This window comes from Hipposideros armiger, unplaced genomic scaffold, assembly GCF_001890085.2.
Source record: "Hipposideros armiger isolate ML-2016 unplaced genomic scaffold, ASM189008v1 scaffold_476, whole genome shotgun sequence".
NCBI lineage: Eukaryota > Metazoa > Chordata > Mammalia > Chiroptera > Hipposideridae > Hipposideros > Hipposideros armiger.
Window position 1 is genome coordinate 955,223 of NW_017731826.1, and position 11,244 is coordinate 966,466.

An 11,244-nucleotide genomic window follows, 5' to 3' on the forward strand; every position below is an offset into this window, starting at 1 on the left:
AGGGCAGTGTCACTGGCCCTCATATGTGGGATCCGAACCGGGGCCCTCTGGCATCCCAAGCCAGTTCTTAACCATCGCGCCACTCAGCCGGCCCTGTTCTTCTATTCTTATTCCTTTAGGTATAAGGTTAGATTGTTTATTTGAGATTTTTTTCTGTTTATTGTGGTGGGCCTATATTGCTATGAATTTTGCTCTTAGAACTGCTTTGTCTGTGTTCCTGTAGTTGTGTTTTCATTATCATTTGTTTCAAAGTATCTCTTGATTTCTTCCTTGATCTCGTTGTTAACTCATTCATTGTTTAGTAGCATGTTATTTAGCTCTATGTATTTGTGTGGTTTTCAGTTTTCCTTTTTTTCTTATTTCAGGTGTAAAAACAATGTAATAGTTATACATTTCACCCCTCACAAAGTGATAACCCTCCTCCCCCAATCTGTTGCCCCTCTGACATCATATATATCGAGTTTTCAGAAAAGTCATGACATATTTTTTCTGTTTTTCATTGCAAAAATGTGTCCTGACTTTTCCGACAACCCAATATTACAATTTCATTGACTCTATTCCCTATTCCCTATACTATACTCCATATCCAATGACTATATATATATATATATTAAATTATAGTTGACATACAATATTATTCAGCTTCAGCTTCAGGTGTACAGTGCAGAAGTCAAGCATCTACACCATCCATGAAGTGGTCTCCCTAGCAAGACATGTGCCCATTTGACACCCTATAAAATATTTACATTATTGATTATATTCCCCAAACAGTCTTTCATATCTCTGTGGCAAGATTGTAGTTACCAATTTATGCTGTCTAATCTCTTCCCCTTCTCCCTCATCCCCACCCCCTTTCCATCTAGCACCCATCAATTTTTCCTCTATATATCTGAAACTATTTCTGTTTACTTTGCTCATTTATTCAGTTCTTTAGATTCCACATATAAGTGAGATCATATGGTATTTGTCTTTCTCCAACTGACTTATTTCACTTAGCATAATGTTCTCTAGGTCCATCCATATTGTTGTAAATGGTAAGATTTCATTCTTTATAGCCGAGTAATACGCCATTGTATAAATGTACCACAGTTTCTTAATCCAGTTGTCTACTGATGGGCATTTCAGTTGTTTCCAAGTCTTGGCTATTGTGAATATGCTGCAATAAATATAGAGGTGCATATAATTTTCCGAATTAGCACCTTGGGTTTTTCTGGATAGATACCTAAGAGTGAAATTGCTGGGTCATACGGTAGTTCCATTTCCAGTTTTTTGAGATACCTCCGTATTGATTTCTATAATGGCTGCACCAATCTGCAATCCCACCAACAGTGCACCAGGGTTCCCTTTTCACCACAACCTCACCAGCACTTGTCTGTTGATTTATTGATGATAGACATTCTGACTGGAGTGAGGTGGTATCTCATTGTGGTTTTTATTTGCATTTCTGTAATGATTAGTGAGGTTGAGCATTTTTTTCATATGCCTTTTGGCCATCTGTATGTCCTCTTTAGAGAAATGTCTCTTCATGTCCTCTGCCTGTTTTTTAATTGGGTTGTTTGTTTTTCTGGTGTTGAGTTGCGTGAGTGTTTTATAAATTTTGGATATTTTTATCAGATATATCGTTGATAAATATCTTCTCCCGTTCAGTTGGCCTCCTTTGTTTTTTTTTTTCCCCATATGTTTATTTTTTCTTTTACTTCCCTTGCCCGAGAAGCTATATTAGTAAAAATATTATTCAGGGTAACGTCTGCAAATTTACTCCCTATATTTTCTTCTAGGAGTTTTATGGTTTTGGGTCTTACATTTAAGTCTTTAATCCATTTTGAATTTGTTCTCATATATGGCATAAGGAGGTGGTCCAGTTTCATTCTTTTGCATGTGTCAGGCCAGTTTTCCCAGCACCATTTATTTATTCGTTTATTTTTATTTTTATTTTTTTTAAGATTTCTTTTTATTGGGAATTAGAGGGATGGGAACAGTGCTGGGGAATTGGGGAAGGGGAACAGACAAGTTGCTGTCATTTTTGTTCTTCAGTCTAGTTGTGGAGGATGGTGCTTCACTGGCCCAAGTTGGCACCATCATTGCGCTCTTCCCAGGTGAGGCAGATCAGTCGCTGGCTTCTGGTCAGCCGCTCACTGCGGCTGCTGGCCGCTCACGCTGGCTGCTGGCTACATACAATCCACTGCCACAAAGGCTGCAGCCTCCGCCGTCGCCGGCGACTCACAGCTGCCCAGCTCCCGGTTGAGCTGTTGTTCAGCATCTTAACTATAGAGGGCAGTGTCACTGTCCCTCATATGTGGGATGTGACCCAGGGCCCTCTGGCGTCCCACGCCAGTTCTTAACCATCGCGCCACTCAGCCGGCCCTATTCATTTATTTTTTTAAAGATTTTTTTAATTGGGGAATTGGGGGAGGGGCATAGCATTGGGGAATCGGGGAAGGGGAACAGACAAGTTACTGTCCTTTTGTTCTTTAGTCTAGTTGTGGAGGATGTCGCTTCACTGGCTCATGTTGGTATTACCATTGCGCTCTTCCCAGGTGAGGCAGACCGGTCGCTGGCCACTTGACAGCCGCTCATGGTGGCTCTTGGCAGCCCACTGCAGCCTACGCCATTGCCGGCGACTCATGGCAGCCTAGCTCCAGGTCAAGCTGTTGTTTACCATCTTAGCTGTAGAGGGTGCAGCATCAGTGGCCCTAATGTGGGATCTGAACCGGGGCCCTGCTGCTCAGAACTGGCATCCCAAGTCAACTTTTAACCAACACGCCACTCGGTCGGCCCTCCAGCACCATTTATTAAATAGACTATCTTGACCCCAATATAAATTCTTGCTTCCATTGTCATAGATTAAATTGATCATATATGAATGGATTTATTTCTAAGCTCTCTATTCTGTTTCATTGATCTATGTGTCTGTTTATGCCAGTATCATACTGTTTTGATTATTATAGCATTGTAGTATGATTTGATGTTGAATAGCGTCATACCTCCCACTTTGTTCTTATTTCTCAAGATTGCTGTGGCTATTTGGGGTCTTTTATGGTTCCATATAAATTTTAGGATTATATGTTCTATTTCTGAGAAAAATGTCATTGGTAATTTGATAGATGAATTGCATTGAATCTCTATATTGCCTTAGGTAGTATTGACATTTTAACTATATTAATTGTTCCTATCCATGAACATGGTGTGTATTTCCATTTATTTGTATCTTCTTTGTTTTATGTCTTCAGTGTCTTATAATTTTCTGAGTAGAGGATTTTTACTTCTTTGGTTGAATCCGTTTTTTTCTTGTAATTGATTACTAGTTTCATACCATTGTTATTAGAGAAAATGCTTGATATGACTTCAGTTTTCTTAAATTTATTGAGACTTCTGTTGTGGCCTAACACATGGTCTATGCTGGAAAATATTCCATGTGCATTGGAAAAGAATGTATATTGTACTGCTTTGTGGTGAAAGGTTATAAAAATATCAATTGAATAAATCTGGTCTTATGTTTCATTGAAGCCTCTGTTTCCTTGTTGACTTTGTGTTTGGATGTCACTGGGGTGTTAAAGTCTCCTTTATGCATAATAATACTATGTATTATTGTTGATTTCTCTCTTTATGCCCATCAATATTTGCTGTATATATTTGAGTGCTCCTAGGTTGGGTATGTAAATGTTTACGAGGGTGATATCTACTTGTTGCATTAATCCCTTTATTATGTAATGTCCTTCTTTGTCTTTTGTTATAGCCTTTGTTTTAAACCCTCTTATATTGGATATAAGTATTGCTACTTCATCTTTTTTGTTTGTTTGTTTGTTTGTTCCCATTTGCATGAAATATCTTTTTCCATTTCTTTACTTTCTGTCTGTGTGTGTCTTTTGATCTGAAGTGGGTCTCTTGTAGGCAGCATATGTATGGGTCTTGTTTTGTTATCTATTCAGCCACCCTATTTCTTTTGATTGGAACATTTAATCTATTTACATTTAAAAAATTATTGATTCAATTCCTCCCTGTAAGTCCCTGGTGCCTTACGAGTTGCTGCCCTAGAGGTAAAACTCAGAGCGAGTGATTTTCTCAGTAAGTCAGTCCATGTGCGGACCCTTTAAGAGGAACGCTTGGGACTCCAGCAGCCTCTGTCTCATCCAAACAGAATACATGCTGATTTTCACAGCCAGATATTGTGGGGACTCCTCTTCCCTTCAATGGTGGTCCAAACTGGGGAGCCTAGCGTGGGGCTGGGGCCCTTGCTCCATAGGGTGTGACCTCTGCAGCCCTGCTATCCCTCTCTACCTGGGTGTGGGGCCAGCCCTTTTGTTTCTCCGCCCCTCCTACCAGTCTTGATATGGCTTTATATCCTGAGTTATAGGATTCCATTCAGCTAGGCTTCAGGTTTTCAAGGGTAGTGCGTCTATAATTTAGTTGTAATTTTGATGTGGTCATGGAGGATCGAGCATATTGTTTACCCACTCTGCATCTTGACTGGAATTCCCCATCATTGGTATTTCTTTTCTGTCTTCTTTTGGAATCTATTCCCTCTTCTTGGCTCTTATTTTTGCTTCTCTCAAAGTTTCTATTTTTGATCTCCTATTGTCTTCACTCTCCTGGTCTTGCTTACTGATCTCTCTGGGGATCTACCATTTGGTAGGATGCTTGAATCTGGCCTTCCAGCTTAGACTTCTCTTCCTTAAACTTTGTGGCTACCTATCTGCTGTATATGTCTGTATAGGTCTTCTATATGCCCTTTAAACTCTATAGATACAAAAGGAAAAGTTATTAACAGCCCCCACCCTTCTTTATTTCCCATCAAATGTTATCACCAGGAAGCCCATCATCTGGGTAACAAATATGGCATTCCTTTTAAAAAAAAACTCTGTAAATATTGTACAGATTTTAATAGCTTGTATATACAGCTGTGGTGGTTAAAATTATTAATACTTGTCCTCCCACCTTCAAAGTTCTTCTACCTGGGGCTAATAATCAAATTAACAGAGACAGACTAAGAGGAGAAAATCAAATTTTAATACATGTGCATGAGGAATTCACATGTATATGAAAATTCCTAAGACAGTGAGGCAACATTGGGTATATATGACATTTTGGACAAAGGAGAAAACTGGGGCATGGGGTCTTAGATTTCAGAAGTAAGGATGGGTGATTTACAGGTAGTTGAAGAAGAGTGGAACACACATGGCAGGAAAATTCTTGCTGGACAACCCAGAAACAATGGGACAGAATGGGTGTCTAGCCAACAGCCTGAAGCCCTCCTATTCACCACACTTAATTCAAATTAGGGTAAGGGGAACATCCTAATATTTCCTTCCTAAAGCTGGTTTTTCTGTCTGAATCTCTTGGGCAGGAAAAGAGGGAGGCTCAAAGGTTCTTTCTGAAACTTTTGTTTCTTAATTAACAGCTTAAAATCAATATCCCATGGGCTGGCCTAGTGGCTCAGTTGGTTAAAAGTTAGCTTAAGAGTGCAAGCTCTGAGCAACAGGGCTGCTGGTTTGATTCCCACATGGGCCAGTGACGTTGCACCTGAGCTGATCTGCCGCTGAGCTATCAATAGGTGGCAGGATGGCTCAGCTGGTGAGAGCACGTGCTCCTAACAAGACTGCCTGTTTAATGATGGGCTACGCCTGCCCGCAAGTAAGACTGAACTTGGCACCTTGAGCTGAGCTGCCATCTGGATGGCTCAGTGGATAGAGTGTGTGCTCTTAACAACAAGGCTGCTGGTTCGACTCCCGCATGGGATGGTGGCTATGCCCACCCACAACTAAGATTGTAACACAGCACCTTTAGCTTAGAGGCCACGAGCTGCTGATAGGCAGCCAGATGGCGACTGGCGCCCTCCACAACTAAGATTGAAGAACAACAATTTGGCTGCTCCCCCTCCCCAATTTTCCAACACTGTTTCCCTCCCCCAGATCCCCAATTCAATTAAAAAATAAACAAATAAATAAATGAAATAAAATCAATATCCCAAAAAAGGCAGTTTCCGGGTGGCAAAAATTTGATTCTCCTCACAGCCAAATAAAAACTTGCATTAACGGGCTGGCTGAGTGGCGCATTGGTTAAGAGCTGGCTTGGGACGCCAGAGGGCCCCAGTTCAGATCCCACATATGGGGGCCAGTGACACTGCCCTCTACAGCTAAGATGCTGAACAACAGCTCAACCTGGAGCTGGGCTGCTGTGAGTTGCCAGCGACAGTGTAGGCTGCAGTCCCTGCTGCAGTGGGTTGCCATGGCTACTGTGTGTAGCCAGCAGCCAGCGTAAGCGGCCAGCAGCCGCAGTGAGCAGCCGTCCAGAAGCCGGCGACTGATCTGCCTCACCCGAGAAGAGAGCAATGATGGTGCCAACATGGGCCAGTGAAGCAACGTCCTCCACAACTAGACTGAAGAACAAAAGGACTGCAACTTGTCTGTTACCCTTCCCCCAATTCCCCAGCGCTGTTCCCATTCCCCAATTCCCCAGTAAAAATCTTTAAAAAACAAACAAACTTGCATTAATGATTGATGGAGCAGCTGTCATAGGATCAGTATGCCAGGCTCCTTTTTCTTGCTCAGGTTCTAGTAGACTTGAGGCTGGTCTGGAATCTCCCAGAGTGAGGGTTTTTTATAGAAGCCAGCACTGTCCTTGGGCACACTGTAAATGATTAAACTAGTAGGAAGATGTACCCCTATTACCTATGAAGAAATTAAGCCCCCAAAATGTTAAGTACCCTGCTTTGGTCAGAGACCAAGTAGGGGAGCCAGGCTCTGAACTCTGGTCTTAGCCAGTCTGATGCTGAGATGGGGGTGGGAACTCAGGCCTTTGGCCCTTGTGATGAATGGGGCAAGTGTGAAGGTTCAATGGCTGTGGGTGGGATGATACGGCAGAGGCAAAAGGCCATCAACTTCCTTACTGCAAAGGCAGCCTTGACACCAGGTCAGCAAGCTGGGAAGGATGGCCCTGTGTTGGGCTGCCAGGAACTGCCCTTGTGGGCAGACCAGCTAAAGCTCATCACTTAGCTTTCCGGAGCTGGAAACCCTGTCAGGCCTAACTCTGGTCTGGAATGGAGTGAGCAGAGGGAACTGGACCTTCTACCTCTCCATGGGTAGAAAGAATGAGCCCAGGGGGTGACATGGGCATTTTGTGCCCCTGTGCCCAGCACTTCACTTGAAATTGAGGACTTCTAGGACCCATGTGTGAGGCATCTGTTCCCTGTAGCCTCCAAGTCAGGTCTGTCTTAACGCAAGGGCTTGGAAATATTTGCAGCAGTGAGGGTCTGAGGGCCAAGGAAGGAATGTGCCCAAAGTGTTTGTTCTGTGCTACCCTCCCCTAAACTGGGTTGGGCTATTGCTTGCCCCCAGAGGAATAGTTAACAGCCTCCAGAATTTGAATAGCTGATCCCATGAAGGGAAAGCAGGAACGGGCCAAAGTGCAGGGCAGGAGGGGACAGCAACTAATGCCCCCTACTAGCTTGGCTATTTCTGGTGGATCTCCAAAGTTAGACAGCCCTCCTCCAGTGCTGTCACCTGTGCAGAGGGTCTCATTTTCCCTTTATGCAAATGAGGCCTGCTCCAAAGACATTTAGCCCTCACTCAACCCTGCATAAGCCCTCAGCCCTGGTTTCTGTGCCCTGATTCTAGTTGCCCCAACACCCGACTCCCTTCTCCTGGGACCCCCTAGATTCCTGTCTGTGGGGAACGCCGTCACACAGGCTGCTCAGCTGAGCCTCAGATGTCCTTCTCTAGGAGCCAGGCTTTAAGGTGCTGGTCAGAAAAGCCCTTGACCTGCAGGGTACCTGTCCCCTTACTGACCTGAGTGACTGGTGTCTTCTTCCACAGTGGGCTCAGAAAATCTTCCATGTTCTGCAGGGCCCAGATGTCCCCCTCTGCCTCTTGATCAGTCATCTGGCGGGTGCCATGTGTAATGTCCTAGTAGACAGGGATGACACATGCATCGAGAGTGACGCACAGAGTGGGGCAGGAGGTTGCTGGTCTCTGGGGGAGCTCCAGCCCCTAGCAATGGAATAATGGTCATGCTTTGGGGGCTTTGGGGTGCCGGTGGGGGGGTAACAGGTGCTCCAGAAACTGGTATTCATCCACAGACTCCACAAAGCTGGGGACATCAGGAGGCCCTTGAGTCTGTCTCAGCCACCATTACCCGCAGCCTGGCTGTCACCGGTTTCCCAGCCCCTAAGCTCAACCTGGAATGTGGTCGCTGCCATCTTGAACTTCCCCATACACAGCTTTCTGCTACGGCATTTATTCCAAGTGCTGTCCTTTGTCTGCTGCCCACACGTTCAGTCTGTGATCAAATCTTCCAAGTTGTTAATATTTCTTTCTTTTTTTGCAATTGGAGTAAAGTGCACTAATCCTAAGGTCACAACTTGATGAATTTTTCATGTGCTCTGCATCTGGATAGCTTCATGGGACAAGATAAGGGGTATTTCCTGCCTCGTAGAAGGCTTTTTTGTGTTCTTTCCAAAACTGTGCTTGCCCACTCTCACTCAAAGGACTAATATTTGGACTTCTATTATCATACATTAGTTTCATCTCATTTTAAACTTCATATAAATAGAATTTTGCGCAATATATATATATATATATATATATATTCTTTTGTATCAGACTTCTTTTACTCAATGTCATGTCTGTGAGATCATCCGTGGGATGATCTCAGTAGCTTGCTTTTTCCCATTGTATGAATGAGTACACCACAGTCCATCTGTTCTGCTCTGGACAGAGATACAGGCTGTTGCTAATTCTGGCTTTTTGCATGTCTTTGGTGTACATGTGCACTTGACTGTGAGGCTACAAACCTGGGAGTGGAGTTGATGCATCATGACACACACACATTTGTTTTGATAGAATTTCTTAAATGTTTTGAAAAGTAGCTACATACTCAATACTCCCAGTAGCTTTATGGGAGAGGTCCAGCTGCTCTGTAGCCTTCTCAGCATTTGCTATTATTTGTGAGGTTTTCCTTTATTTTATTTTATTTTATTTCCTTTATTTGTGGGTGAATATACTGGTATCTCATAGTGGTTTTAATTTGCACTTCTCTGATGATGGATGATGTGTTGAGCATCTTTTCATGTTTCTTGACTGTCTATCTATCTATCTATCTATCTATCATCTATCTATCTATCTATCTATCTATCTATCTATATATTAAGATTTTATTGGGAAATTGGGGGAAAGGAACAGCGCTGGGGAATCAGGAAAGGGGAACAAACAAGTTGCTGTCATTTTGTTCTTGAGTCTAGTTGTGGAGGACGTCGCTTCACTGGCCCATGTTGGTATTGTGACCATTGTGCTCTTCCTGGGTAAGGCAGTTGGTTGCCGGCCCTTGGACGGCCTCTCATGGTGGCTCACGCCAGCTGCCAGCTGCTCATGCTGGCTGCCGGCCACTCACAGTAGCTCACGGCCGCCCACTGCAGCCCCACTGCAGCCTATACTGTCGCCGGCAACTCCCGGCAACCCAGCTCCAGGTCGAGCTGTTGTTCACCATCTTAGCTGTAGAGGGCGCAGCGCCACTGGCCCATGTGGGATCCGAACCGGCGGCCCTGCTGCTCAGAGCTTGCGCTCCCAAGCCAACTCTTAACCAATGAGCCATTTGGCCGGCCCATATATATATGTGTGTATGTGTTTCAGTCTTGTTATATAATTTGCCTGTAATGGGCATTTCATATAAATATATAAATATTTCACATATAATATATGCCTTTTGTGTCTGGCTTTTTTCACTTAACTAGTGTTTTCAAAATTCATCCATGCTGTGGCTTACTCTCATATCAGCACATCATTTCTTTTTATGGTCAAATATTTCATCATATGGATATGTCGCATTTTGTTTATCCAATCATCAGTTGATGGACATTTGGCTTTTCTGCTTTTTTTGGCTATTAGCAATAATGCTGCTATGTGCAAGATTTTCTGTAGACGTGTATTTTCAGTTCTCTTGGTGTATATCTAGGCGTGGAATTGCTGGGTCTTATGGTAAATTTATGCTTAGCATTTTGAAGAACGGTGGAACAGTTTCCTATGGTGACTGCACTTTTACATTCCTGTCAGCAGAGGGCTCCAATTTCTCCACATCCTGGTCACCATTTACTATCTGTCCTTTTGATAATAGTTATCCTAGTGGGTGTGAAGTGGTATCTCACTGTGGTTTTGATTTGCATGTCCCTAATGACTAATGATATCGAGCATCTCATATGCCTATTGGCCTTTTGTGTATCTTCTTTGGAGAATTGTCTGTTAAAATCCTTTGTCCATTTGAAACTGCTCTTAGGATTGTACCAGTCAATTCACTAAAATGTTTTGTGTAGACTCACTCAACCAGTCAGTCATTTGATTGCTTTACTTCATCTTGTTCTGTCTTATAATGTGGTCAGCCTGCTTCCTCCCTTTTCTCTTCAGTCTGTTCTCAACGCAGCAGCCATGTTGATCCTGTCATGAAAAAAAAAATCCTTTATCCATTTTTAAATTGGGTTGTCTTTTTATTATTAAGTTGTGAGAGTTCTCTATATATATATACCTATATTGAATATAAGTCTCATACCAGATATATGATTTCCTTCCTAACATTTTAAATAATTTTGACCTGAGTCATACACCTTTCTAGCTATATCATTTTCTTTTTCTTTTTTCTTTTTTTATTAATGTACAAAACAACGTAATGATTAGACATTTACCACACCTCACAAAATGATAACCCTACCAAGTCTACTACCCCTCTGACATTGTACATAGCTATTACAATCCCATTGACTATACTCCCTATGCTGTACTTTACATCCCATGACCATATATATATTGGGTTGTCGGAAAAGTCATGACGCATTTTTGCAACAAAAAATATAGAAAAAAAACGTTATGATTTTTTGACAACCCAATATATATTTAATTATAGTTGACATTCAATATTATTTTATATTCATTTCAGGTGTACAACACAGTGGTTAGGCATTTATGTAATTTATGAAGTGGTCCCTCCAATAAGTCTGCTACCCACTTGACACTATACATAGTCTTTACAACATTACCAATCATATTCCCCATACTATTATTTCACATTCCTGTGACTATTTTGTGACTACCAATTTGTGCTTCCTAATCCCTTCACCCCTCTTACCGATTCCCCCAACCCCCCTCTCCTCTGGCAACCATCAATCAGTTTGTTCTCTGTATCTATGAGTCTATTTCTGTTTTGTTTGCTCATTTATTTTGTTCATTAGATTCCATGTATAAGTGAGATTATATGGTATTTGTT

At 42.5% G+C, this 11,244-nt stretch overlaps 1 pseudogene; it reads right to left on the minus strand.

The window, feature by feature from the left end:
* Positions 1–7,700: 7,700 nt before the first annotated feature.
* On the minus strand, positions 7,701–8,194 carry LOC109395530 (39S ribosomal protein L49, mitochondrial pseudogene; annotated as a pseudogene).
* Between the last annotated feature and the right edge of the window lie 3,050 nt (positions 8,195–11,244).